Source organism: Malania oleifera, chromosome 3 (genome assembly GCF_029873635.1).
Source record: "Malania oleifera isolate guangnan ecotype guangnan chromosome 3, ASM2987363v1, whole genome shotgun sequence".
Taxonomy (NCBI): domain Eukaryota; kingdom Viridiplantae; phylum Streptophyta; class Magnoliopsida; order Santalales; family Ximeniaceae; genus Malania; species Malania oleifera.
The window spans coordinates 104,403,253-104,428,698 of NC_080419.1; the positions used below are offsets into that span (position 1 = coordinate 104,403,253).

Sequence of the window (25,446 nt, forward strand, 5' to 3'; positions counted from 1 at the left end):
TCCACAAAGCATACCAAACTTCACTAAAATTGGGAGAAAATACAAGAGGAGGAGACAACTGCACTCCACTCAACTCAACTCACTTTTTCTCACACCTCTCTCTCTCTCTCACCTTCAACTCAATTACACTCACATTATATTTCACGCAGACACATCTCCATTTATATAGATGGATGGGGATGGATATAAATGGAAGATGGTAATGAGGTTCAATGAGGGGATTCAATAAAATGAGCTGGGATTAGCACCGACACTACAGCACATCAAAGCTGGCATGCTATACCTCATCAAAGTTGGCTCTCTACAGCTCATTAAAGTTGGCTTGCTACAGCTCATCAAGGCTGTCTCTTTACAGCTCATCAAGGCTTTGTTTCCATTACAGCTCAACAATCTCTCACTTGGAGACAGAGACATCATCTCAACCAATATACAAGTAAATGATGTGCTCAAATCTATCTTCAAGTATGAAGACCAACTGAAGTTGAGCACAACTTCAGCTTCTCTGTAGTCACCACCTTTGTCAACATATCTGCTGGATTCCTGCTACCTTAGATTTTTTCAAGTGTCAGCACTCCATCCTCTAACAGAGATCTGACGAAGTGATAACGCAATCTAATGTGTTTGATTCTGAAATGAAATGCAGAGTTATTTACCAGATATAATGGAAACGGAGCCTTGATGAGCTATAGAGAGACATCCTTGATGAGCTGTAGAGAGCCAGCTTTGATGAGCTGTAGAATGTCAGCTTTGATGTGCTGTAGTGTAGATGCTAATCCCAGCTCATCTCATTGAATCACCTCATTGAGCCTCATTACCATCTTCCATTTATATCCATCCCTATCCATCTATATAAATGGAGATGTGTGTGTGTGAAATATAATGTGAGTGTAATTGAGTTGAAGGTGTGTGTGTGTGTGTGTGTGTGAGAGAGAGAGAGAGAGAAAGAGAGTTGAGTTGAGTGGAGTGTAGTTGCCTCCTCCTTCTTTTGTATTTTCTCCCAGTTTAGGTGAAGTTTGGTGTGCTCCGTTGACGTAGGTCAGTTTGGACTGAATCACGTTAAATCTTGGTGTTCATTTTGGTTGTTTATTTTACTTGTGGTTTGATTGTTGCTTCTAGATCCTCAACAAGTGGTATCAGAGCCGACGGTTCGTAATTTTGGGTGAGCGACATGGTAAAATTCGAGAAGTGAAGTTAATTCTCCTAACGTGCTAACAGTTGGAGGACCAAGTGTGTGACCGAGGCCAATGAGGATCATCTAGGCCTAGGATGGATCCGAATAGGGTCAAGACTTGGGAGGTAGGATTTGTTCTAAAGCATGTGTAATGCAATCAGAGGCACGCAAGGCGCTAGCAGTGAGGCCCACTTGAGCAACTGTTGGGGAATTGGGGTTACTCCCATAAGGAAGACGGTTTTCGCTCAAGGGGGAGCAGTTGGAACTCATAAGTGATGGGGAGATTGTTGAGAATTTCACTAGTGAGTTTGTCCCACATTGAAAAATTTGAGTAGATGATGGGTGCTTATATACATGGTTGGGTCCAAGACCCAATAGGCTTAAGCTTTTGGGTCAAGTTAGTGTTTACCCATGTAAATATCAAGCACACACATGGACTCTTCCGGCGCCAACATAAAGTCCCTCTAAGGTCAAAGCATAATGTTTTATATAATACGTGAATGTTATTCTCAATAAACATAGTCCTCATTATTACTCTTGGTTTTGGTTCCCTTTTCTCCCTTATTGTTAAAGTTATTTTAAAACAACAACAACAACAAAATTCCTTTTAAAATGATGAAGGATTGATGACATACAAACGAAAAACAATTTAGATGAAGTTGGCACAGTGTAATATTTTGCATCACCTATGCAATTGTCCCATCACCACTCTGAGCTTAGATAAATGATAAACAATAAAAAAAAAATAAAAATCACACATGCTTATATACATATAAATATCACTATGCACCTAAATTTCTTCAGAATTGAATCAAATTTAGTTGTCCCATTGCATTGTACCTGTAGAGACACGAAAAATTTAAATAATAAGAAAAATAAAACCGTTGACGATTTTGTCAGGCAATTCTAAATTAAAGGGGGACTGCAGCTTGTTTGGTTTAAACTATATATATATATAATCCCTCTCTCTCTCTCTAAAAAACCCACGGACATCCTCTCCCTTCTCTCTTCAATTTCGCTCCGATTGCAGCTTGAATCAGCGATCAGACACCACCACGGGGTCCTAGGAGTGAACCTTAACAAGTTAATCGGGGTAGATTATTGATTTAGAAATTTTAGGCATCACTCCACAGTTGAGGTAATGGAGATGAATTATCAGTTGATTTACAGTTTGACTAGTTATTTGGAGTATATGGGTCTTGGGAATGTGAATGTGATTATTATTTTGGGATTAAGCTGATTGAATTGGAGAAAAATATGATTTCAGGGTTTTGAGCTCCGAAACGCCGCAGACGTGGGTTTAGGATTTTTAGAGGAATTCTCTCAATAAGCAGGTAAGGGGAATAAATTATAATAGACATTTTTGGGGAATTAACTGTTGTTTAAAGTAAGTGAAATTGAGAACATGCTATATAGTTTGGAAAACTATGATACATATATTTTCCTTGCGATTATTATATTATGATTATCAGTTAAAAATTTATGTGACATGAGAAATATGAAATAACCATTTTATATTGGGAATGTGCTTTATATACTGATATATATGATTTGCATTGAGAAGTAATGATATGAGTTATACAAATGTTTTTATACAGAAACGAAAATATGAGATATATTGATATGTTTGATACGGATATGAAGATATGAAAAATATAGATATGTTTTTATAGAAATGATGATATATGTTTTATCTAGTAATGAAGAAATGAGATACACAGATATGCTTTTACTGGGAAATGATGGAAATGTGTTATATAGATATGTTTCAATGAGAAACGATGAAATATGATATACAATTTTGTTTTCAATGAGAAATGATGAAATGTAATATACAGATATGTTTTTACTAAGAAATGATGATATATGAAATATACAGATTTGTTTTACATAGAAATGATGAAATGAGATGTACAACTATGTTTTCTATAGAAATGATGAAATGTGAAATGCAGAGGTGTGTATACAAAAATGATGATATATATGATATACAAACATGAAATGAAATGTGTACTGAAATGATGAGAATTGAACAAATATGATGAGATATACATACAAGATGAAATGTGAACACAGAAATGTGGAAATAAGAACCCTGATGGGCCATAGAAATACTAAGAGCATGGTACCGTTGCTAGTATATGTGTTAGTGCAACCACACGTCTTGTCTAGAGTGTGGTGAGATAGTCGATTGGGCATGTGAAAGGTTGTGTTACCCCCTGGAATCCAGATCAGGATTGGATGGGTCACTCATACTACAGACACGTTTATTTTTTATCTAATCTGGTAGGCCAGCAACAGTTAGGTCTCGCCTACGGGCCGCACAACCCGGTCATGTGGGGTGAATACATGACGATGTAACATGAATATCCTCAAGTAGTTCCTCATTATAGACGTGATAAATGAACAGCCATGAGTTACAGATGCGTTGTGCTATATGCTGGTGGATACTCATGTGCTAAAATATGAATATGAGAAATGAAATGAATAGCCATGGGTTACAGACGAGTTGTGCTATATGCTGGTGGATACTCATGAGCTAGAATATGGATGTGAGAAGTATGATAAAATGAACAGCTATGAGTTATAGACGCATGGTGCTATATGCTAGTGGATGCTTATGAGCTAGAATATGATTATGAGAAATGAAAGCTTTTGAAAAGATGTTGATACACGATTATGAGAAACAATTTGAAAGCTTATGAAACTATGATATATATATATATATATGATTATGAGTACATATCTGTATATTTTTCCCAGTTGATATAATTATTTATAATGAACGTGATATGATATATTAAACTCATGTTGTCACACACTATGAATAATTTATTCCGTCTTATTGAGAGGTGTCTTATCCAAAATTTAAACATTTCAGAAAACCAAGAGAGACAGGCAGAGAGAGCTCCAAGGGAGAGCAGACCATAGTACCCTAGTAGTCGGGGTAAGTGTTTTTGAGTTGGGGATGTATATGGATTTGTGAATGTAAGGATGAATAGAATTCTGGTATTTGTATTTGAGATGGTGTATATATTGACTTCCACTATTTGGTATACTTTTATGAGATGGACTGATCACCCGGTACCCTATTTCGGGTCGGGTCATGCTGATATGGTATCAGAAATAATTGATAGATACTTGATAGAGATATTTGATAGACGTGTGAGAGATTATTATTTATAAAAAAAATGGTAGAAAATCGGGTCGTCACAGTACCATTGGGATGCCAAAGTCCTTTCTATGGTCAAAAACCTTCTTTGGTCAGTTGGTTCCTTCCATCTAGATGTGTCCTCTCATGTTTTGACAGTTCAGTATCCACCTCTCATCTATTTCGGCATTGCTCTTTCGCTTGGAGGGTGTGGAATAAGTTGTTTGGTTTGTTCGAGAGAATTGGGTTTGTATAGAAATGGAGGAGATGCCATCTTCTTCTTTTACAGGTTTTGGTATAAGTAGAGATTGCTCAGCCTTCTGGAGATATGGGATTTGTGCGGTTTTCGGGTGTATTTGGTTGGAGTGGATGCATGTTTTTTTATGGGCAAGAGGATGGTGAGTTTTTTGCCTTGGGATAGGATTCATTATTTGGCTTCCCTTCGATCTTTTGCTGCTAATGGGTGTGCATCTTAAATATACAGCAAGAATGGCAAGCCGTGTTATTTGGCTTTTAGTTTTTCATTTTGTGTACTCTTTTCTTATTAGAAGGATTTCTTATTCTCCATTTTTGTGCTTTTGTTCTTTAATGAAATATTTTCTTCTTTTGTCAAAAATAGAAGCACAAATAGTGTAGATTTTTTTTGGACCAAAATACCCTTAAAATCCTAAACATCATTATTATCATTATTTTTTTTCTTTTTTTCAATCAGAAAAATAAATTTCTTTTAGTTCTTATCTAACCCATGCCCAATTTAGGAGAAAATAAAAGTAATATAGTGAATAAAATCTTGCCACGTTACAAGTAAGAATGAGCCAAAATACACTAATTATATGCTAAATGACATGTTATTTTCCTATCAGTAGACTTAATTGCTTAGTAGACTTAATTGCTTTTTATTTTTACCTAACACTTGTTCAGTTTAGCAGAATACTTTTGTCAATTAATCATGAATAATGCTAGTCACATTTTTAATATTGCATTAATTTGATTTCTTACACTAAAAGAATTCACATCAATAAATTTTTCATGTGGCTTAATGTTAAATCTATTTCAAATAAAATATCTTTGACTTTGTCCTAAACTAACATTCAATTAATTTTTAACAATGTAACAAAAGTCATTCTAAAACCCTTCCCAGACAATGCTCATAGAGACTCTTGTATGTAATATGATGCGAAGAATGTTTGCAAGAGCATATACGTTAAAGGATTGGTCATTGTTTGCTTTACATTCATTTGGTTTAAATTTTAGTACTTTGCAACATGGTTGGCTTAATATTTAATTTCTCACACATCCAAACTCTCATGTGCAACCATACTTCTCTAACTAGTGTTATTAAAGCTTGATATACATTGTTGGCCCACACAAACAGCTTAAACTTTTAGGTGAAGTGATAATCTAACATGATATCAGAGCTGGTTACTAGAAGGTCTTGGGTTCTAGTAGTGTACTGTTTTAAAAAATTATTGTGTTCCCTATTATGGGTGTTATTTATCGTATGTTTATCTCTAACGTGCTGTCAGCTACATGTGCGGGGGAGTATTAAAGCTTGATATATATTGTTCATCCACAACCTAACAATTTAAGCTTTTCGGTAAAATGATAATCTAACAACTAGCAAACAAAAAGGCAATATACTGTGGGAAATATGCACAAAAACAGTGATATAAAAAAATGGTAACTTAAAATTTGAAACTACAGCAGTAAAATGCAAACAAGTAAACAATCTGAAGCACTAAGATCCTCTTCTGATAAACTGAATTGCATCACCTCTAAGGTGCAATAGGCCATTGGCACCAGGGATGAGATAGCCAAAGCTCTGTTGAAAAAGTTGCACATTTTTTCTTGTTGATATGAAGTGTACACTTAATTAGCAAGAGAACAAAAACAAAAATTCAACAAGAGAAGAGCAGGAAATCAGAGTAGAGAGAAGGTGCTAAATTTTCAAGTGTCTCAAGCATTCAACTAGGCACCCCCACCCCTTATACAGCTGTTCAGGTGCCCGGCAGAATAAACAGAGAAGTAAAAATTTGAGTGGATGGACAAAAATAAAAACCAGTTTTAAAGGGTTTTGGGTTTCTGCATTTTAAATTTGGTTTTTTGAAAACTACCATAGAAGTATATGCATTGAATTTGGATAAAAATTAGAAAAACAGAAAAATCCAAGAAACAAAATGGGCTTAGAGTTCCAAGTGCACGAGGTGAGGTGTGTTCCGACAGTGCAGGGGAGTTATAGCCAAGCCCACCGGCCCATGCCTAAGGGCCTGTTTTAAAGATACCATGTGAGTAGTATCACTTATAAACCCAACAAGCCATATGAGACAAGAAGTAAGAGAAAAAATTTGAATCAGTTACAAAAATTACACCAATCCCACACCGGATTCAATTTTTCTTTTTTAAATGAAAAAAACATATAGAAGATGGAAGAATTCTCTCAAGCCAAAGAAAAATAAAATGCAAAGGTCCCAAAGCTTTAGAACCAATAATTTGGGTCGACAGATAGAATTCACAACACTAGGTGAAATAAAATTTTGAACCTAGACCAATCTTATGAACGAACTACACATACTACAGACATTCTACTTTAGTACTTTGTATCTAGATTCTTCTTAGGTTTGTATTTTTTTTCAGCCACGTGCCCTGCCCGGATATTTCATGGGTGCTCCAAAGATTTTGCCAAAATCAAATAGAAGATGGCTCCACCTTCACATTTATTTGGGCGGATTCCATCAAGTATGCCCTACAACTCTGCAACAGAGTACACCACCCCATCCAGGGCTATGGATCCATAAAGTGCTCACTGCTCAACCTGGCTCGTTGTAGTAAGCCCTATCCTCACAATAGTGAAGGGTAAATGATCTAAGATCTTGTATGTCCTTTTGCCAACAACTTAAGTAACATGTTTATACCCAAATCAAATTCCTAGGATCTCTACTCACATATGTGAAGATGGCTCCACCTTCACATTTATATAGGCGGATTCCATCAAGTATGCCCTACAACTCTGCAACAGAGTACACCACCTCATCCAAGGCTCCGGATCCATAAAGTGCTCACTGCTCAACCTCACTCTTTGTAGTAAGGCCTATCCTCACAATAGTGAAGGGTAAATGATCTAAGCTCTTGTATAGTGCTTTTGCCAACAACTCAAGTAACATGTTTTTACCCAAATCAAATTCCTAGGATCCCCACTCACATATGTGGGGTTGCTATTACAAGTGGATCAACACCTGGCCTAAGCCCCATCCCTCACAATGCATCTCCACTAGTTGTCTTGCTGCTTGTTCCATAATCAAAGCGTCAGCCAGATTTCTTCCTAGCTACACAAAATTTGTAGTGATAATACCCTCTATAAGCAATTAGGACCCAAGTTCTCCAACATCTCCCCCCCACCCCCGCTTTTTCAACACACTATTAACAAACTTTTGCAATTTAATCCTTCACTAGTTGAATTACCTCCCCCTGACGACAAGCTAACTATTAATACGTCAAATATTTGAATTCCTCCAACAATGACTTCAATGAAAATACTTATGAATACTTTTTAATTTGAAAAAGCAAGTTTCAAACACATTGAGGAGAAAAAAGGAATAAGATGAGCCACGAATGAGCCTTACTTTGCTGTTTATTTTATTGTAAACTTAGCCTAAATATCGAACTTGTGAGAGCTTTATTCCATGTAAGAGGACTTGTTCTGCAATGGTTTTATAATCAAGAGCCTTGTGTTAGATCTAGAGGATCTGTTTTCCTTAGTGGCGAGGATTTATGAGATTCTTAGTGAGTGATTGAAGAACTCTATTGTGGAGAAGGATTCTCACTATATCCAAAGGCTTGGTCTTCACCTATAAAGAATTAGGTTATACGATCTGTGTTAAGGTCTTAAAAGTTTTGAGACCCTAACGCATGGAATTAGTGTATGAATCTAACTTGGAGGGAAGGTTGGTTAACCTAGGTGCAACTTTTCAGTTGTCATGGGGATAGTTCCTATGTCTCTGTGATGTTGTGGTTGGTTCAGATAGTACTGGTGGTGGTACCCTCGAACCTAAGATGTATGATCATTAGATCCTTGGTGGTTGCTTGTGCGTAAACAGGAGCACTTCGAAGACTTGAATTTTAGGGGAACACCCGATGAGTGGCCTACCTCCCTGATATCCTATTGGATACTAAGTGAGCACTCTGAGGAGCGCTTAGGGGAAGGCTCTTGACATCTTTAAGGGCTGTCTTGGGCTTCCGTGTGGGATTAGGAGCCCCATGGATGACCCATTTGAGAATGAGATCATGCAATACTCTCAATCCGAAGGTTTAGGTGTTCACCCTTCTTATTCATAGGCTATACAGTTATGTGGTGTCACCCAAGACCGTAAACGTGCAATGGAGATGAGAGTTACCCTCATTGCTAGTGGAATGTGAGTTTAACTCCTTTCTGCTCTATTCTGAGTTCCTCGGTGATGAACTTAGCTAAATCAAAGGTTTTCAAGCTAGGAGACTTGACCTCTTGGTTAGACAATTAAGTAATATCCTTGGTTGAGGATGAGTACGACAAGGTTGGACTTGCTGTAGTCTTGTTGCCACATGGACGTGACTACATGACACTTTGGGCAAACCTGGGCAAAGGTGATCCTCTTTGGCCTCTAAGATCTCCATGTCCGTGACAGGTGGTAATGGCTTTAGAGTAGATCTCTCAAATTGTGAATGAAAAAAACGAGGTTGATATTGCGGGCATCAACTTGATTGTGGGAATTTGGTTTGTGACATTAAGTGGGGGAAGGAGCAAGTTATCTTTGAGTAGGTTTTTGTCTCACACTTCCCTCTTATCATGTGATCCATTGCAATTAACTAGGAAAAACGTTGGCCTTCAGTTGATTATCTTGTCAACATCAGGATGCTTGATCATGCCCTCTACCATTGATAATGGATAAGGGTTGATTAAGGGGAACTAGGATGAGTATACCATGTGTCTTTGAGGTGGGTATTGTAGCCAACTTAAAGAAATGTTCTATTGTGGTTGGCGTCGAAGTTTGGATGTTTATCTATTAAGGCTTTGTGGTGCTCTCATTCCATAAGTAGAGGTGATACTCTTGGATGCACAGCAGTGAAAAGAGCGCGCAAGGCACAGAGGAGCGACAAGGCTAGCGCCTCATTCCTATTGAGGCAAGGCGACCTTTAAGAGGCGCAGAAAGGCGCACTAATGTACCAGGCGCTGTGTGTCTCGCCTTGAAATTTTTGAAGTTGTTAATAAATAAAATGTAGCCAGAACGAGCCTTAGCCCTCTTCCAAAAATCCAGCCTTTGACTCAAACTAGCAGAATTCATCTTCAACCCTTCAAAACAACACGAAACCAGCTGAAACCCTTCTTCTTCGACCCTTCAAAGCAGCACAACACCAATAGGAGCCCTTCATCAATTCTTCTTCAAGCCTTGCAACCAACAAGAGCTTCTTGAGTTCGTCTTTGAGCCTTTGAACCAGCAGGAGCTTCGTCTTCAAGCCTTGGAACCAGTAGGAGCCCTTTGTCTTCGAGGTTCAAGCCTTCATGAGTCATCAGTTCATCTTCTTCTTCTTCTGCTTCTTCTTTTTCAATTCTTCTTCTTACTTCTTCTTCTTTAGTTCATCTTCTTCTTCAGTTCTTCTACTTCTTCTTTTTCAGTTCTTCTTCTTCTTCAATCCTTCTTTTGCTTCTTGTTGTTCTTCAGTTCTTCTTCTTCTTTTCTTCTTCAACATCAACTTGTTTGAGAATAACTTGAAGCTCTCAAATTAACATATCTCATCAAATAGATCAAAGATTAAACAAGTTTATCCTTTATAGGTTGTCAAATTGATCCTTCAAAAAATATGTCACCCACTTCATCAAATCAATAAATCTACACAAAATAATAAAAAATAAAGAAAAGCCTACATTTGCAAATCATCAAATTGATCCTTCAGCAGATTTGCCATTGTCTTGGGAAATACGCTCCTCGAAACTTCTAAATTAGTGGATTCACTTTTAAGGAGTTTGAATCAAAGGTCATTTTATTTCATTGTAAAATATATTGAGATTGTACCCATTCTTTATTCATTTTAAAAATTAACATTTGTTCCAATTTTCTTGAATTAATTTTCAAGGCACAAATTTTGATGTTATAGAGCATTTTGAGGATAAAATAAGTAAAATAGCCCATTGTAAGCTAATTCTTGAGTGTAATTATGTGTATGTGTGTGTGTATGCAAATAATTTTTGAATAACATCAAAATTTAACAAAAAGCATGAAAAAAAAAAGGGGGGGGGGGGGAATGGTAAGTGCTCGTTTTTGGGATTTGGCATTCTTTCTCCATTCTTTGCTTATAAATAAACTGAAGCCTTATTTCTCCTTCGTTTTGTTTGGACATTAGGCCTAGATAGCTAGAGAATGTGGATGAGAGTAAAGCACAAAATAAAGAATCTGTATCAAAATTATGTTAACACAAGTTGCGAGATGTACAACAAAGCTAAGGTTATAGTAATTGTGCAATTTTACTTAAATCTTTCTTTAACTACATATGAGGTTTTTGTTATTAATTTGAGTCACATTATTGGGTGTTTGATATTTAATTTTATATGCTGGTGCACAGGAGCATGCTCAAATTTTAATTTCATGTTGATTAATGCAATTAAAGTATGCAGATATCATTATGGTTGAAGAATTTGTTTGCATGTTGGATGGATTTTTCCAAATGATATGTTTGCATTTATTTTTTTGTTTTAACCCTCTTAATAAGAGTTTTTTTTTTTTTTTTTAAATAATATGGGCTTGAATCCTAGCCCTTTTAAGATAGCAGCTTATTTGAAACCTATTAATCAAGAGATTTTTATTTATTTTTCTAAAAATAAAAGGTGATGGCTCCGTTAATTGTACCAAATTCCTATTACTTAAAAGGAAAGTTAATTTAGGATGGTCTTGTGTGGGTTCCTATCATTGAGTGACATGATTACATGAAAATGATCTACGAGGATTCTACAAAGTAATTAGATAGGATGACCTTTTTTTTACTTTTTTTTCTTTCTTTTAGAAGAATTAACCTTAGAAAAGCATTTTGGGGATAAAATAAGTGAAACAACCCTATGCAAGCTAATTCTTGGGTGGGCCTAGAAAGGATATGCAAATAATTTTTCTGAACAAAATTAAAATCTAAAAAACAAATCAAGAAAGAAGGGAAAAAGTTATAATGGTGGTTTTTTGTACTCTTCAAACTTCTGAGAGCCTAGTGTTACCCCTATTGATGGGTCCATTATTATTGTCATTAAGGGAATAGGTGCACTCCCCCTTTGCTTCTCTATCTTTAGTTTGTCTTAGGAACCTGTGAGCATCCAGATCAAAGTGACACCAAAGATTTAACGTGGTTTGGTCAATATTGACTTACGTCCACGGAGCACACACAAAATATTCACTATCTCACCATAAAAATTACAATTCTCTCTCTCTCTCTCTCTCTCTCTCTCTCTTCCTTCCTTCTTCCTCTCTGCTCTCTCTGAGCTTTTCACTATTGTACATTTCTTGTATTCTCAGCCCTCTATTTATAGGGCTCACTATTTAATCACAATTAAACATAAATGGGAAGTTACAATGGATACATAAAATAGAGATTAATTTCACCGCGTTTTCCAACTCAGCTCCATGAATGGACCGTGTCTCCAACTCAGCTCCAGCTTCTGGCTGTCTTCTGGCACCAGCTATAGCAATCTCCCACTTGGAGACAGAGACACCTCAATCAGTATCATGAATAAGTGATGTGCTCAAAATATGTGTCTTCAAGCATGAAGACCAACTGAAGTTGAGCACAACTTCAGTTTCTCTGTAGTTACCATCTTCCTGTCTGCTCAATTTCTGCGGACTAATCTGATGGCTGTCAACTTCACAACTAGTGTAAAAATGCTGGTGTAGTCAATCCCTTCCTTCTGCTCAAAGTCTTTAACTACCAACCAAGTCTTGTACCTCCTAGAGCCGTCATGCTTCTCTTTGATTCTATAAACCCATTTGTTGTGAAGACCTTTGGACAACTTAGCTGGTTCCCACTTTCTGTTGGAGGTGAGGGACTTCATCTCATCCTTCATCGCAAGCTCCCACTTGCTCGTATCTGCCACTTGACATGCTTCATCATAGCATTCGGGCTTTCCTTCATTTTTAGGAAGTAAGTAATCAATATACCTTCTGTTTGGCACATGAGACCGAGTAGATCTCCTAAGCTCCGAAGCTGGAGTAGGAGATGGTGGTGCGATGATCTGCTCCACTGGTTCCTCCACCTGAGGATTCTCGGCATTCTACTATTGTGTCCCGACATATTATGAGTGGATTAGTTCTAGTCCCTTCTTCTTTGGGGCACGGGTGTTTATCTGGAAACTAACCCTCTTCTGTTTCCCGACTATACAATCCTCACACATGTCAATCTGTACTGAAATAGACATGGAGGCATTGGAGGTTAGAAAAAGTGTTTTGATTTTCTTACCTCGCGCAATCGTTAGTACACCCTTTGAAACTTTCCATTCATCGCCAATAAATTTTGTCGTGTATCCCTCATCTGCCAGTTGACCAATTGAAATCAAATTCTTTCTCAGGTTTGGAATATACCTGATATCTTTCAGCTTCCACACTGACCCATTTATATTGATCTTCACAACTCCCTTGCCGGTTACATTGTGAAGTTGATCATTGCCAAGGTACACCTTACCAAAATTACCTGGTGTGTACTCCTCTAGGCAATCTCTGCAGCATGTGGCATGAAATGAGGCTCCGAAGTCTAAGACCCACGACTCCTGCTTGCTCTCCAAATAGCAGATCAACATCTCATCATTTTTGGAAGCAATATTTGCTTCTGTCTTTGCCTTCGTCTCGTATTCTTTCTTCTGACTTCTGCACTGGTTCTTGTAAGGACCAGTTTTTCCACAGTTCCAGCATTCAATAACTTTTGTGCTCTGGGAACCTGTGTCCTAAGTATCTCTGGGATTTCCGGATTTAGACCGCCTGGGCCTAGATCTGCCGCGGTTGTTTGATTGTCCATGCCTATTTCCTCTACCTCGACTCTCCATGTTCAAGGTTGAATTCGAAGTGGAGCTATGGTTCGGCTGCATTCTTATTTCCTCCGTCAAAATCATGCTGACGACCTCATCGTATACAAGTTTCGATTTTCCTGCGGAACTACTGATGGCAGTAATGACACCATTCCAACTTTCAGGCAACTGACTGAGAATCAGTAGGGCCCGAATCTCATTATCAAACGTCATCCCGACTGAGACGAGTTAATCAAACAACTCATTGAAGTTATTCAAATGTCTGCTGAAACTTTGACCTGCAGACATGCTCATCGTAAATAGTCTTTTCATGAGATGTACTTTATTTGCGGCTGAAAGCTGCTCGTACATATTAGAGAGCGCATCCATCAGAGACTTTGTGGATGTTATATACTTGATATTGAATGCCACAGATTTTGACAACGTCATTCTGATGGCTCCGAGGGCTTTTCGATCAAGCAACTCCCACTCGTCCTCATTCATGGATGTTAGCTTACCCTTCAACGGTAAGTGCAATTCCTTCCCAAACTCTTTTCATTCGACATTTCGATTCGCTAATCTAGAGATGGAATTAGCTCAAATGGATAGCGCGGTTAGATTCAGAAAGATCGAAAACCCTAGAATTGTTCAAGTCGCTCGAAAAACGGACCCAAAACGATTCCAAAAAACTCAGTCAAAGTTTGGTCAAACCTAGTCAAACTTGGTCAACTTTGCTGGTGTGGCACCCACTGACGTGGCAGCTGATGTGGCGGTGGACCCACCTGTTGACGTGGCAGTGGGGCCCACCTGCTGAAGTGGCAGTGGAGTCCACCGCTGAAGTGGCAGTGGAGTGGCAGTTGCCGTGGCACCACCTGATGACGTGGCACTCGCTGCCGTCGCGCTGACATGTTGCTGAGTTGGAGGGTTGGACCCGGGTCAGGAACCGATTATCGGGTTAACCCAGGCTGAGCCTGTGTCCGGGTCGAGTCGGGTCGGGTTCTCAGCGAGTCGGGTCGAGGCTGTCCGATAGAGGAAGACGCGTGCAACGCGTGCAGCGCGTGTGGAGCTGGTCACTGGCGCGTGGCGAGGCGTCTTGCTTTGGCAAGGCGCGTGAGGGTACGTGAGGCCTTGTCTGAACTCCATTCGAGCTCGGGTCTACACGGTTCTCTTCGTCTCGGCGAGCTGAATGCGATGGTAACCTCAAAACGCAGTTTTGATCTACTGGATAGAGCTCTGATTTCTGCATCACTTCCGATTTGACTTTTCTGCTCCAACCGGGCTCTGATACCACTTATTAGGACCGGAGGAGCCCATAGGTGGGCTTAATACACATGGGTGAACACTAATTTGACCCAAAAGCTCAAGCTTTTTGGGTCTTCGGTCCATCCATGTATATAAGCACCCATCATCCACTTTTAATTTTCCAATGTGGGACAAGCTCACAAGTGGAATTCTCAAAAATCTCCCCCTCACTTGTGAGTCCCAGCTGCTCCCCCTTGAATGGAAACCATCTCTCTTCTGGGACAATTCTCCAACAGTTGCTCAAGTGGGCCTTACCACTGGCGCTTTACGTGCGTCAGATTGCATTCAACGTGCTTCCAAACCAATCCTACCTCTCACGTCTTGACCCCATTCGGATCCATCCGCAGCCTAGATGATCCTTATTGGCCTCAGCCACACACTTGGTCCTCCAACTGTTAGCACGTTAGGAGAATCAGCTTCCCGTCTCGATTTTTTTATGATGTCACTCACCCAGAGTTACGAACCATCGGCTCTGATACCACTTGTTAGGAACCTGTGAGCATCCAAATCAAAGTGACACCAAGGATTTAATGTGGTTCGGTCAATATCGACCTACGTCCAAGGAGCACACACCAAATATTCACTATCTCGCCGGAAAAATTACAATTCTCTCTCTCTCTCTCTCTCTCCCTCTCTTCCTCCCTTCTTCCTCTCTGCTCTCTCTGAGCTTCTCACTATTATACATTTCTTGTATTTAGCCCTCTACTTATAGGGCTCATTATTTAATCACAATTAAACATAAATGGGAAGTTACAATGGAGAGATAAAATGGAGATTAATTTCACTGCGTTTTCCAACTCAGCTCCATGAATGGACCGTGTCTCCAACTCAGCTTTAGCTCCTGGCTATCTTTTGGCTCCAACTATAACAGTTTGTACATTTCCAACTTCCTTTTCAATTTTATGCTAGTTATTAAGATAACTAAATTCATGAATTTTCAATAATATTCAATCCTGGTTCTTTAGTCATTCAAGATTTGAAGAAAACAGGAAAATGATTGATAGATGATGCAAAGGTGGTGGATGTTACCACTTTAAGTCACTATCTCTTTCTACTGCATGCATTTTTACTGCTACACCACTCCGGATCCATTGCCATCTCGGTCATCCTTCTTTGCAAAAATTAATTCTATATAAATTTTAATTTTGAAGAATTAATGGATGGAAGACCACCTCTTCATGCCTAAACACATGCCTATGATATGAATAATTTCACATAACCAATTGTTGGGGGGATAAACCTGGAGCAACAATCACACACGAAGAAAAATAAAGCACATCCACACTGGAACACCGGATTTACGTGATTCGGTCGAATCGACCTACGTCCACGGGAGCACACACCACTGCATTATACTTGAGAAAAATACAAGGAGGAGCCACTGCTCAACTCTCACTACACAACACACTCACACCTTTCTCTGCACACTGCACAACTCCACACAGCTACACACACCTCTCTCCCACCTCTCTTAGCACACTACAACACACACAGCTTACTGCAACCCACTCACATACGCATATATACACAAGGGAGAGCAAAGAATTCAAAGGGCGGTGGCAAAATGTCAGCATAGCCGGCAGAGTAGGTGGAGGGCTGCTGGTCTTCATTTCAACATAAGCTGCATGGGGAGGTGCTGCTGCCGACGATTCCACACCAGCAATCCCAACAATCTCCCACTTGGAGATGGAGGCAGCATCTCAACCAATGTATAGACGAATGATGTGCTCATGACTGTCTTCAAGCATGAAGATCAACTAAAGTTGAGCACAACTTCAGTTTCTCTCTAGTCACCACCTTCCTGTCTGCTAGATTTTTGCGGGTAATCAAAAAGTTCAACATGAAAAGTGCTAAGCCAGTAAGTACTCCACTGGCTAATCATTTCAAGCTAAACAAAAAGTTGTCTCACTCATCAAGGGAAGAAATGTCAATAGTCCCATACTCATTAGCAGTTGGAAGCTTGATGTACGCAATGGTGTGTACGAGACCAGACATTGCCCACGTTGTAGGCGTTGTGAGCAGGTTTCTTTCCAATCCAGGGAAAGACCATTGGGAAGCTATGAAATGGATTTTCAAGTACTTGAAAGGTACATCGGGATTATGCTTATGTTTCGGGGAAGCTGAACCAATCTTGGAGGGTTACACTGATGCAGACATGGCTGGTGATCTTGATGAAAGAAAGTCCACATCAGGTTTTTTGTTCACCTTTGCAGGGGGAGCTGTATCATGGCAGTCAAAATTGCAAAAGTGTGTTGCCCTATCCACAACAGAAGTAGAATATATTGCCGCAGCGGAAGCTAGGAAGGAGATATTGTGGTTAAAGCGGTTTCTTCAAGAGTTAGGAGTCAAACAGGAAGAATACAAGGTACATTGTGATAGTCAGAGTGCTTTGAACTTGAGCAAGAATTTAATGTACCATTCCCGAACAAAACATATTGACGTTCGCTATCATTGGATACGCGAAGTGATGGAACAACAACTGTTGAAACTAGTCAAAATTCATACTAAAGAGAATCCGGCAGACATGTTAACAAAGGGGGTGACTTATGAGAAGCTCCAGCTATGTAGGGATATAGCTGGAATGGACGTCAATTGAAGATTAACATATTATTCTCCTCCTATGGGTATGGAGGGGGAGAATTGATGGATCCATACCTAGTCAAGAGCAGCCGGCTGCTGCTCCTTCAACATTTTCGGCGTCGGCTGCTCCTCCTTCAATCTTTGCTGCTCCATTTCAACCTTGTCGGCACCGGCTGCCCAGAATGTAAAATCTTGGCAGCCTACCAACTTTGATGTTTTGATCCTCCCCTTTCTATATATATATATATATAGCAGTGTGCGTGAGTGTGTAGAGAGATTGAGTGTGTAGAGTGAGAGCTGTAAAAGTTGAGTGAGAGTTGAGTGATTGTATCCTCATCCTCCTCTGTATTTTTCAGTACATAGTAATTTCTCGTGCCCATAGACGTAGGCTGGAATTTGGCCAAACCACGCAACTTTGGTGTCAATATTGGTGTGTGTGTGTGCTTTGTTTATTTTTCTCATTAATTACTCAACCAGTAAAACCCAACAATAATCTCCCTATTTAACAAATCATAACCAATGAAGTCCTCACAACAGACTCATACTATCTCTTTTTCTAACACCAAGAGATTGAGAATATTTTGTTGGTGTGCACAATGTACCATTAAAAATTCATGTGCCCTTTACTTGACGCATTAAATGATTGACGTGTGAAACTTTCATTCTTATGGCCTTTTCTCTCTCTCTTCTGTTTTCTTCTTTTTCCTTTTTTTTTTTTGTCAATATTTTTCTCGCAATAGTGCATTTCCTATCACTTTATATCCTATTTTCCTTAATAAATAATTATTATATAATAATTATTTATATTAATAAGTTTATAGATAAAAATAAAGAATCATAAATAGGGTAAGTTACTTTTATGAACAAATAAAATGTTTCTTTGCAATTTTATTTGTTGGCACTTGTTCCCCATGTAATTTTTATTGAATGAAAAAACAAGATTAAAATATGCAAAATTTTTTTTAACAAAAAAAAAAAAATCTATTAAAGAGAAGAAATAATTACAATGGAATAGGATAAGAAATCCTTTGAGAAAGAAAGTCCAAAAAGAGAAAGAAATGGGATGCTGAGAGAAAAATAAACAGTGAAGAGAAAGGTCAGTTCAAAAGATTAAAGCATCAAGTGTTAATCATATATATATGACATCATGTGGCCAGCAAACTACTTTAATAATTTAAAAAAAAAAGATTAATTGTTCAAATTCCTCATAAATCTTTGGTGCTTAAAAGCCAACATGTATGATCACGACTTATTGCTTGTAAGAAAATTAAACTCTTACATGTGTTTTTGGATGCCGACTGGGGGAGCCATGAGATCAACAATTAAAACTAAATTAAACAATCAAATAAGAGTCACAAAACGGAAACTATAGATGCCATGAGTTATTTTTCACTCCGATTTGATGTAAGACATAACACATACTACCATATAAAATGAGAATGAAATGTAATTATTAACATCTTAGATTCCATTCTCACTTATTTGATATGTTAATTAAGCTGTAAGTGATGATCATCATGGAACTCCCAAATAGCATCCAAATGCATATGAAAACAGAAGCGGATGTTCTTAAAAGAAAGAAGTTGTGATAATATTGTGGCTTTTAATTACCGAATCTCTTAACTATTTCTCAAAATTCAAGGAAGCTATTGTGCTAAACTTCAAGTACAAGATGTGCCAAATTGAAAGCTACCTTGAACTAGAGAATACAATGACTTTTAGCCTCCATATGCACATGGACATGCATGTCTGTATGTACAAGCTACCAAGAAAATAAAAATGACTAAAGCAAAAAAAGAGTGACCAGCCACTAAAAAATCAATGTTTTCTCCTTTGTTTCCAACACCAACTCAACTCTAGAACGAAGCATATCTAAAACTGCACGAAACATTAAGGTGAGAAGGCTTATTATGGAGAATTGGATTTTTTATTTTATTTTATTGAGTTTTAGCACAAAAGCTTTAAGGTGGAGATGGAGAGGTTGGATTAGGAGTTGCCTTTCATCTGCTTCCTTTTAAGTAATTGTCAATGAAGCGCCTAATACTTGGTCTTGCCTTCTAGGAAGTGAGGCAAGGGGATCCATTTCTCCTGCACCTAAGACTTGTTTTTGGCTTCTAGGAATTGAGGCAAGGGGATCCATCTTCTCCTTTTCTCTTTTTTCCTTGTTGCTCATGTTTTGAGTGGGATAACGATTTGCCCTACAGTTCTCCTATCAAACCACAACTAAAAGGAACATATGATTGTTTAGTTGAAAGTATTTTATTTTTTTATGAGTATATAAGGTTCAAAACCAATGAGGCAATGAATGTGATGGAATAGAAGTGAAGTGTTTCATCCATTCTCAATTTCCTAGTTTGAAAAATGAAGGTCAAATTTGATTCTCCACTAACAAACCAACAGCTATTAGTGTAATTAATGTGTGTCCATTCATTTTGGCTTAGATGATTGATCTTGTCATAGTATAAATTACTTCAAGAAATTGGTGATAGCTTAAATTTTTTCCTTCACTTCTTTAAAGCTTAAATTAATCCACTAAAGTTGGCAAAGAAAAAAAATAATTCTATGACAAATTGGACCTTCTTATTTAGTATTCTTTATCTTGCAAGTTTCTTTTTTTTTTATGTAGCGACCATATAGTTACAGAATCCTACATATGATAGTCTTTCCTACATATGGTAGTCTTTTGCAAGATAAAAACATAAACGAAAAGAATTCCAATGTGTTAGAGATCTGCATTCAACCTCCTAACCAAAATGGATTACCTTGAGTCAGGAAAAAATGGGAAAATTCTTCAAGGTCTCAACAATTTATTTAAGAAATTTAATTTAAGATTAGACTTTATCAAGCCACTCTGAAAAGGTGCCCATCTCTATTAAATTGTAGACTAGATACTTTTTCCACGACTTATTTGGGTTTGCCTTTAAAATCTAAAGTGGGAGCTAGAAGAGCATGGGATATAGTAGTGGAGAAAGTTGAAAAAAAGATACCTATCGATGGCCAGGAGATTAATATTGATCAAGCATGCTTTATCAAACCTCCCTATCTACTACATGTCCATATACCATTGGTGGCAACAAGCAAAATTGAAATACTACAAAGGAATTTTCTTTGGAGAGGAAATGCAAAGGGCTTCAAATATCCCTTAATTAAATGGTGCGAATGTTATCCCCAAATTGTAGAGGGGGGCTTAGGAATCAAATGCAGTAAAAAGATGAATATTGCTTTGCTACGCAAATGGATATGGAGATATCATAAGGAAAATGCTGCTTTGTGGAGATCCTTCATCAAAATTAAATATGAGCAGAAGGACAATTGGGAGTTTGATCAAATCACGACAAGGTAGAGCCATTTGGAGGGGCATATTGAAAGCAAAGAAGCATTTCTAGAGAGCCATCTAAATACAATTTGGCAATGGCAACAGAAAGATGGGCTGCTACAGAAACATTTAGGGAACTCCTTCCTAACCTTTTCTCTTTATCTTCTAACAAAGATGCAAAAATTTATGAATTGTTGTGTAGGAAAGAAGAGGAAAGCTTATAGAACATCTCTTTTACCAGGAATCTGAGAGGTGCAGAGAGCTCTCAAGCCATGAACTTGTTGGAACTAATCAACACGAAGATGCAGTACTATGACAGGGACGATGAATGTTTTGTTAGGGTGTGGCTCGTATTGGAGTCGGCAGCCGAACCCCCCAACCGCAATTGTTGACACTGGAAACCGACGGCCACCAAACTCTGCCTACCATGTTTGCAGCCACCTCTGTTTGACTCCCCCCCCCCCCCTTCAATCTATGTATAAATATATGTGGATTGCAGTGTTATGTAGTGGGCTGAGAGCTGTGTTGTTGTAGAGAGGTGTGCGGCGTGCTAAGTTGTGTGGTGTGTTGTGTGAGGAATAGAGTGTTGTGTGAGGCAGAGTGAATCTTTGTAGAGAGAGAAAGAGAGAGTGGAGTTGAGGACAGTAGCCTCCTCCTCCTCCTTGTAATTCTCCCGGTTATAGTGGATTATGTGTGCTCCCGTGGACGTAGGTCATAGTGGACCGAACCGCGTAAATCTGATATTGCATTGTGGTCATGTATTTTGCTCATGTGCTATTGTTGCTCGTTGATCTGCCCCAACAAATGGTATCAGAGCGAGGTTGGAGCAAAATCGCCAAATCAAAGCAAAATTGCCAGATTGGAGCCTCTACCCAGTAGATCAAAACTCAGTTTTGAGGCCACCAAAGCATTCCTTTCGTCAAGACGAAGCCAACGGCGGTAACCGGAGCTCAGAAGAGGCCACACGAGCTAGCACACGCCACCAACGGCCAAAGGACGTTGCCACACGCCCGCACGCGCCGGCAATTGATCGGAAGGTGGGCTCACGCGCCTTCATGTGCCAGCAGGTGGTCAGAAGGTGGCACACACGCTCCCATGTGCCGGCGAACGTTCGGCGAGCGTCTGGAGGTTGAAGACGCTGACGTGAGCTACCACGTCAACACTAAGTCAGCAAGCCACGTCAGTTGAGACCATGCTTGCCCAACGCTACGTCAACATGCGGGCCTCACACGGACACATTAGTAGGTGGGCCCCACACGACCATGTCAGTAGGTGGACCCCACAGTGCTGCTACGTCAGCCATTTCGGGTTGATTTTTCGAACAAGTTGAACCATTTTTAAGGTTTTCAACCGTTTTGGAGCCATTGGCGGTGTTTGTTTCGTGAGATTCAGAGTAGAATGACAGATGTTGGCACTTCAAAATTTGAGGTGGAGAAGTTTGATGGGCGAAACAACTTCAGCTTGTGGCAAAGCACGGTGAATGATATTTTGGTTCAACAAGGCTTGATCAAGACGTTGATCGGGAAGAAGCCAGATGATATCAAATATGATGATTGGACCGAATTGGAGATGAAGACGGTTAGCACAATATGATTTTGTCTGGCAAATGAAGTCAAATATTCGATGTTAGACGAAGCCTCACCGATGGAACTCTAGAAGAAATTGGAGTAGAGATATATGTCGAAGTCCCTTACCAATAAGTTGTTTCTGAAGAAGAAACTTTATCAACTCCGAATGAAAATTGATCATATTTGGAGTAATCTTTTTTATCACACAAATGATTTTAACAAGATTTTGACCCAATTATTGAGTCTTGGCGTGAAAATTAATGAAGAGGATAAGGCGCTTCTACTTTTGTCGTCTCTACCAGCTTCATTTGATGGTCTGGTAACTACATTGCTCATGGGAAAGGATACTTTGAAGTTGGATGATGTGATGGCATCACTTCAAGATTCTGAGACGTTAAGAAAGTCAGTTATGACTTCTCATGAGCAAGCTTTGGTGTCTAATAGTGAGAGACAAGGAAGAAGCAAAGATCGAAAGCTTGGAGGTAAACAATGGCATTCAAAATCAAGAGGATGAGATACGAGTGAGGTCGTATGCTACTAGTGTGATAAAAAGGGGCACTGCAAAAGGGACTATGAAGATCGAAAATGATACGAAGAAGAAAAGAAGACACAGGATGGTGTCAATGTATTAGAACATGCCACATGGCATGGTAATGATGAGGTCCTTATAACGGCAAACAACTTACATCAAAAAAATAATGTGCAGTGTCGATACTGCAAGAAGTATGGCCATATGAAGAGGGAGTGCCGGAAATTTATGAGAAAGAACATGAATGCTCGTAGCAATCCAAACGATGATGGATGGGTTTTGGACTCTTGGAGTTTAGTTCATGTTTGTTTTAAGAAATGAATTTTCCATTCTTTCAAAGAATTTTGCGGTACGGTATCACTCGATGATGGGTCTTCATGCGATATCCGAGGGATTGGATCTGTGAAGCTAAAGACACCTATTAGAGTGATTTGTATTTTAAATGACGTAAACTTTGTTCCAAGGATGCGAAGAAATTTGATCTCCCTTAGTCGGTTGGATTCTAAGGGTTGTCAAATCTTTGTCACAGGTGGAGCTATGGAGGTGACCCGACGTGACTCAATGATATTTACTGGGAAAGAGTCTCATGGGCTGTATCAGTTGATAGGAACCACAGTGATTGGTAGTTTGACCTTAGATGATAATAGCTGCACATCGTTAGAAACGAACAGATGAGTTCAGTTGCCGGTAAAGAAGACGGTGCTATTTGCATGGTTTAGACATTTGAACCAAGTTATGAAGATTTGTCTTAATCGAGTTCATATCAAGGTGGAGCCGTGGACTTGGGAGTTGATACTCGCCAAGGTGGAGATTGTTAGAGTGTGGCTCGTATTGAAATCGGCAGCCGCACCACCCCGCCGCAATCGTTGATGCTGGAAACCGACAGCCACCAAACTCTGCCTACCATGTTGAATTGTAGCCACCTTTGTTTGACTCCCCCCCCCCCCCCAAAAATCTGTGTATATATGTGGGTTGCAGTGTTATGTAGTGGGCTGAGAGCTGAGTTGTTGTAGAGAGGTGTGCAGTGTGCTAAGTTACGTGGTGTGTTGTGCGAGGAATAGAGTGTTGTGTGAGGCAGAGTGAATCTTTGTAGAGAAAGAGAGAGAGAGTGTGTGTGTGGAGTTGAGGGTAGTAGCTTCCTCCTCTTCCTTGTAATTCTCTCGGTTATAATGGATTGTGTGTGCTCCCGTGGATGTAGGTCACAGTGGACCGAACCACGTAAATCTGGTATTGTATTTTGGTCGTGTATTTTGCTCATGTGCCATCATTGCTTGTAGATCCACTTCCCAACATGCTTATAGACACCGACCACAAACAAAGTCTTCACAGTGAGAAGTCTATATGTAAATTTATCTAACCTTTCTGCCTCTTAGAGTTATCTTTATAGGAGGTTAATTTGGAGCCTGCTAATCCATCAAAAATCTCCATGTTCACTTAGCTTACAAAGAGAGGGAAAATTCTAACCATCGGCAACCTACAAAAAAAAGGGATGGATTTTACCAAATTGTTGCATCATGTGCAAGGAGGACAAGGAGACAATAGATTACATAATGCTACATCATAAGTAGTGTTTTAAAAGGTGTTCTTAAGGCACGCCTCGAGGCGTTTTGAGCATAAAACGCGCTAAGGCATAACACGAAAGGCGTAAAGCCTAAAATGCGTACGCCTCAAGGGAAAAGGTGTATGCCTCAGGAAGAAAAACGCACATTTCAAGCCTCAGGAAGAAAAGCGTATGCATTTCTAGAGGACTTGATTTGAAATATAAAGAAAAAAAAAAGGAACAATCACAACCAGGAGTGTCAAAACCCCTTGATGAAGCTTCTTTCATCCCTCTCTTTATGAAGCTTCCGTAGCTCTCCCATGATTCCTCTAGCTCCTTCTCCCTCTCCAACGAGTTGATGAAGCTTCCGTAGCTTTCCTCCACCTCCTTCTCCCTCTTTGATGATTCCTCCAAACTTCTTATCTCTCTCCAACGAGTCGTGGATCCCTTCCAAGCTTTGATTTTGTTCATTTAGTTTTAGATTCTTAGAAATTAGAATCTTAGATGATGCTTTAATTTGCCTTTTTCTCTTCTTTTGGTAATGTTATGGCTCATGCTTATTTAACATGTATTATTTGTGTTTGTTAGCTAAAATTGGCCTATACAATATTTAAAAATTATGTTTTTATTTTTTTCTCCATTATTCTAAATTTTTTTCATTTTTTTACTATATATAAATTAATTTTAATTATTAATTATTTTAAAAAATACAATCCCAAAATGCTTACGCCTCAACATCTTAAGGCTTACGCCCCTTACAAAGGGTAAAATGCCTCACCTTACGCATTCGCCTTTTAAAACTTTGATTATAAGTATAACAGGGGTATAGTCTCTCACAAATATTGAATATTAAATAGGAAATGCCAAAGTCGGTGCCACAATTTTTGAGATCCTAGACAAATTCTAGAAGTAAAGGTTACGAAAGAAAAATTGGATACAGCTTCGCAGCAGCTGTTTGTTGGAATTGCTGGTGTGGAACCGTCGGCAGCAGCACCTTCCCATGCAACTTATGTTGAAATGAAGACCAGCAGCCCTCCACCTACTCTGCCAGCTATGCTGACATTTAGCCACCGCCTTTTGAATTTTTTGCTCTCCCTTGTGTATATATGGGCTTGCTGTCTGTGCTGTGGATGTGTGTGTGCAGTGTGAGCTGTGTATGTGTGAGTTGCAGTAAGTGTTGAGTAGTGTAAGTTGCGTGAAGTGAGAGTGTGTGCAGAGAGTTGCAGTAAAAGAGAGAGAAGAGAGAGACTGAAAGACTTGAGCAGTGGCTCCTCCTTGTAATATT

General features: G+C 39.1%; 1 protein-coding gene across 1 annotated transcript in view; it reads right to left on the reverse strand.

Annotated features, from left to right (window-relative positions):
- Positions 1-25,446, reverse strand: part of LOC131151199 (uncharacterized) — a 34,256-nt gene that overhangs the window by 2,109 nt on the left and 6,701 nt on the right. The window lies entirely within an intron of this gene.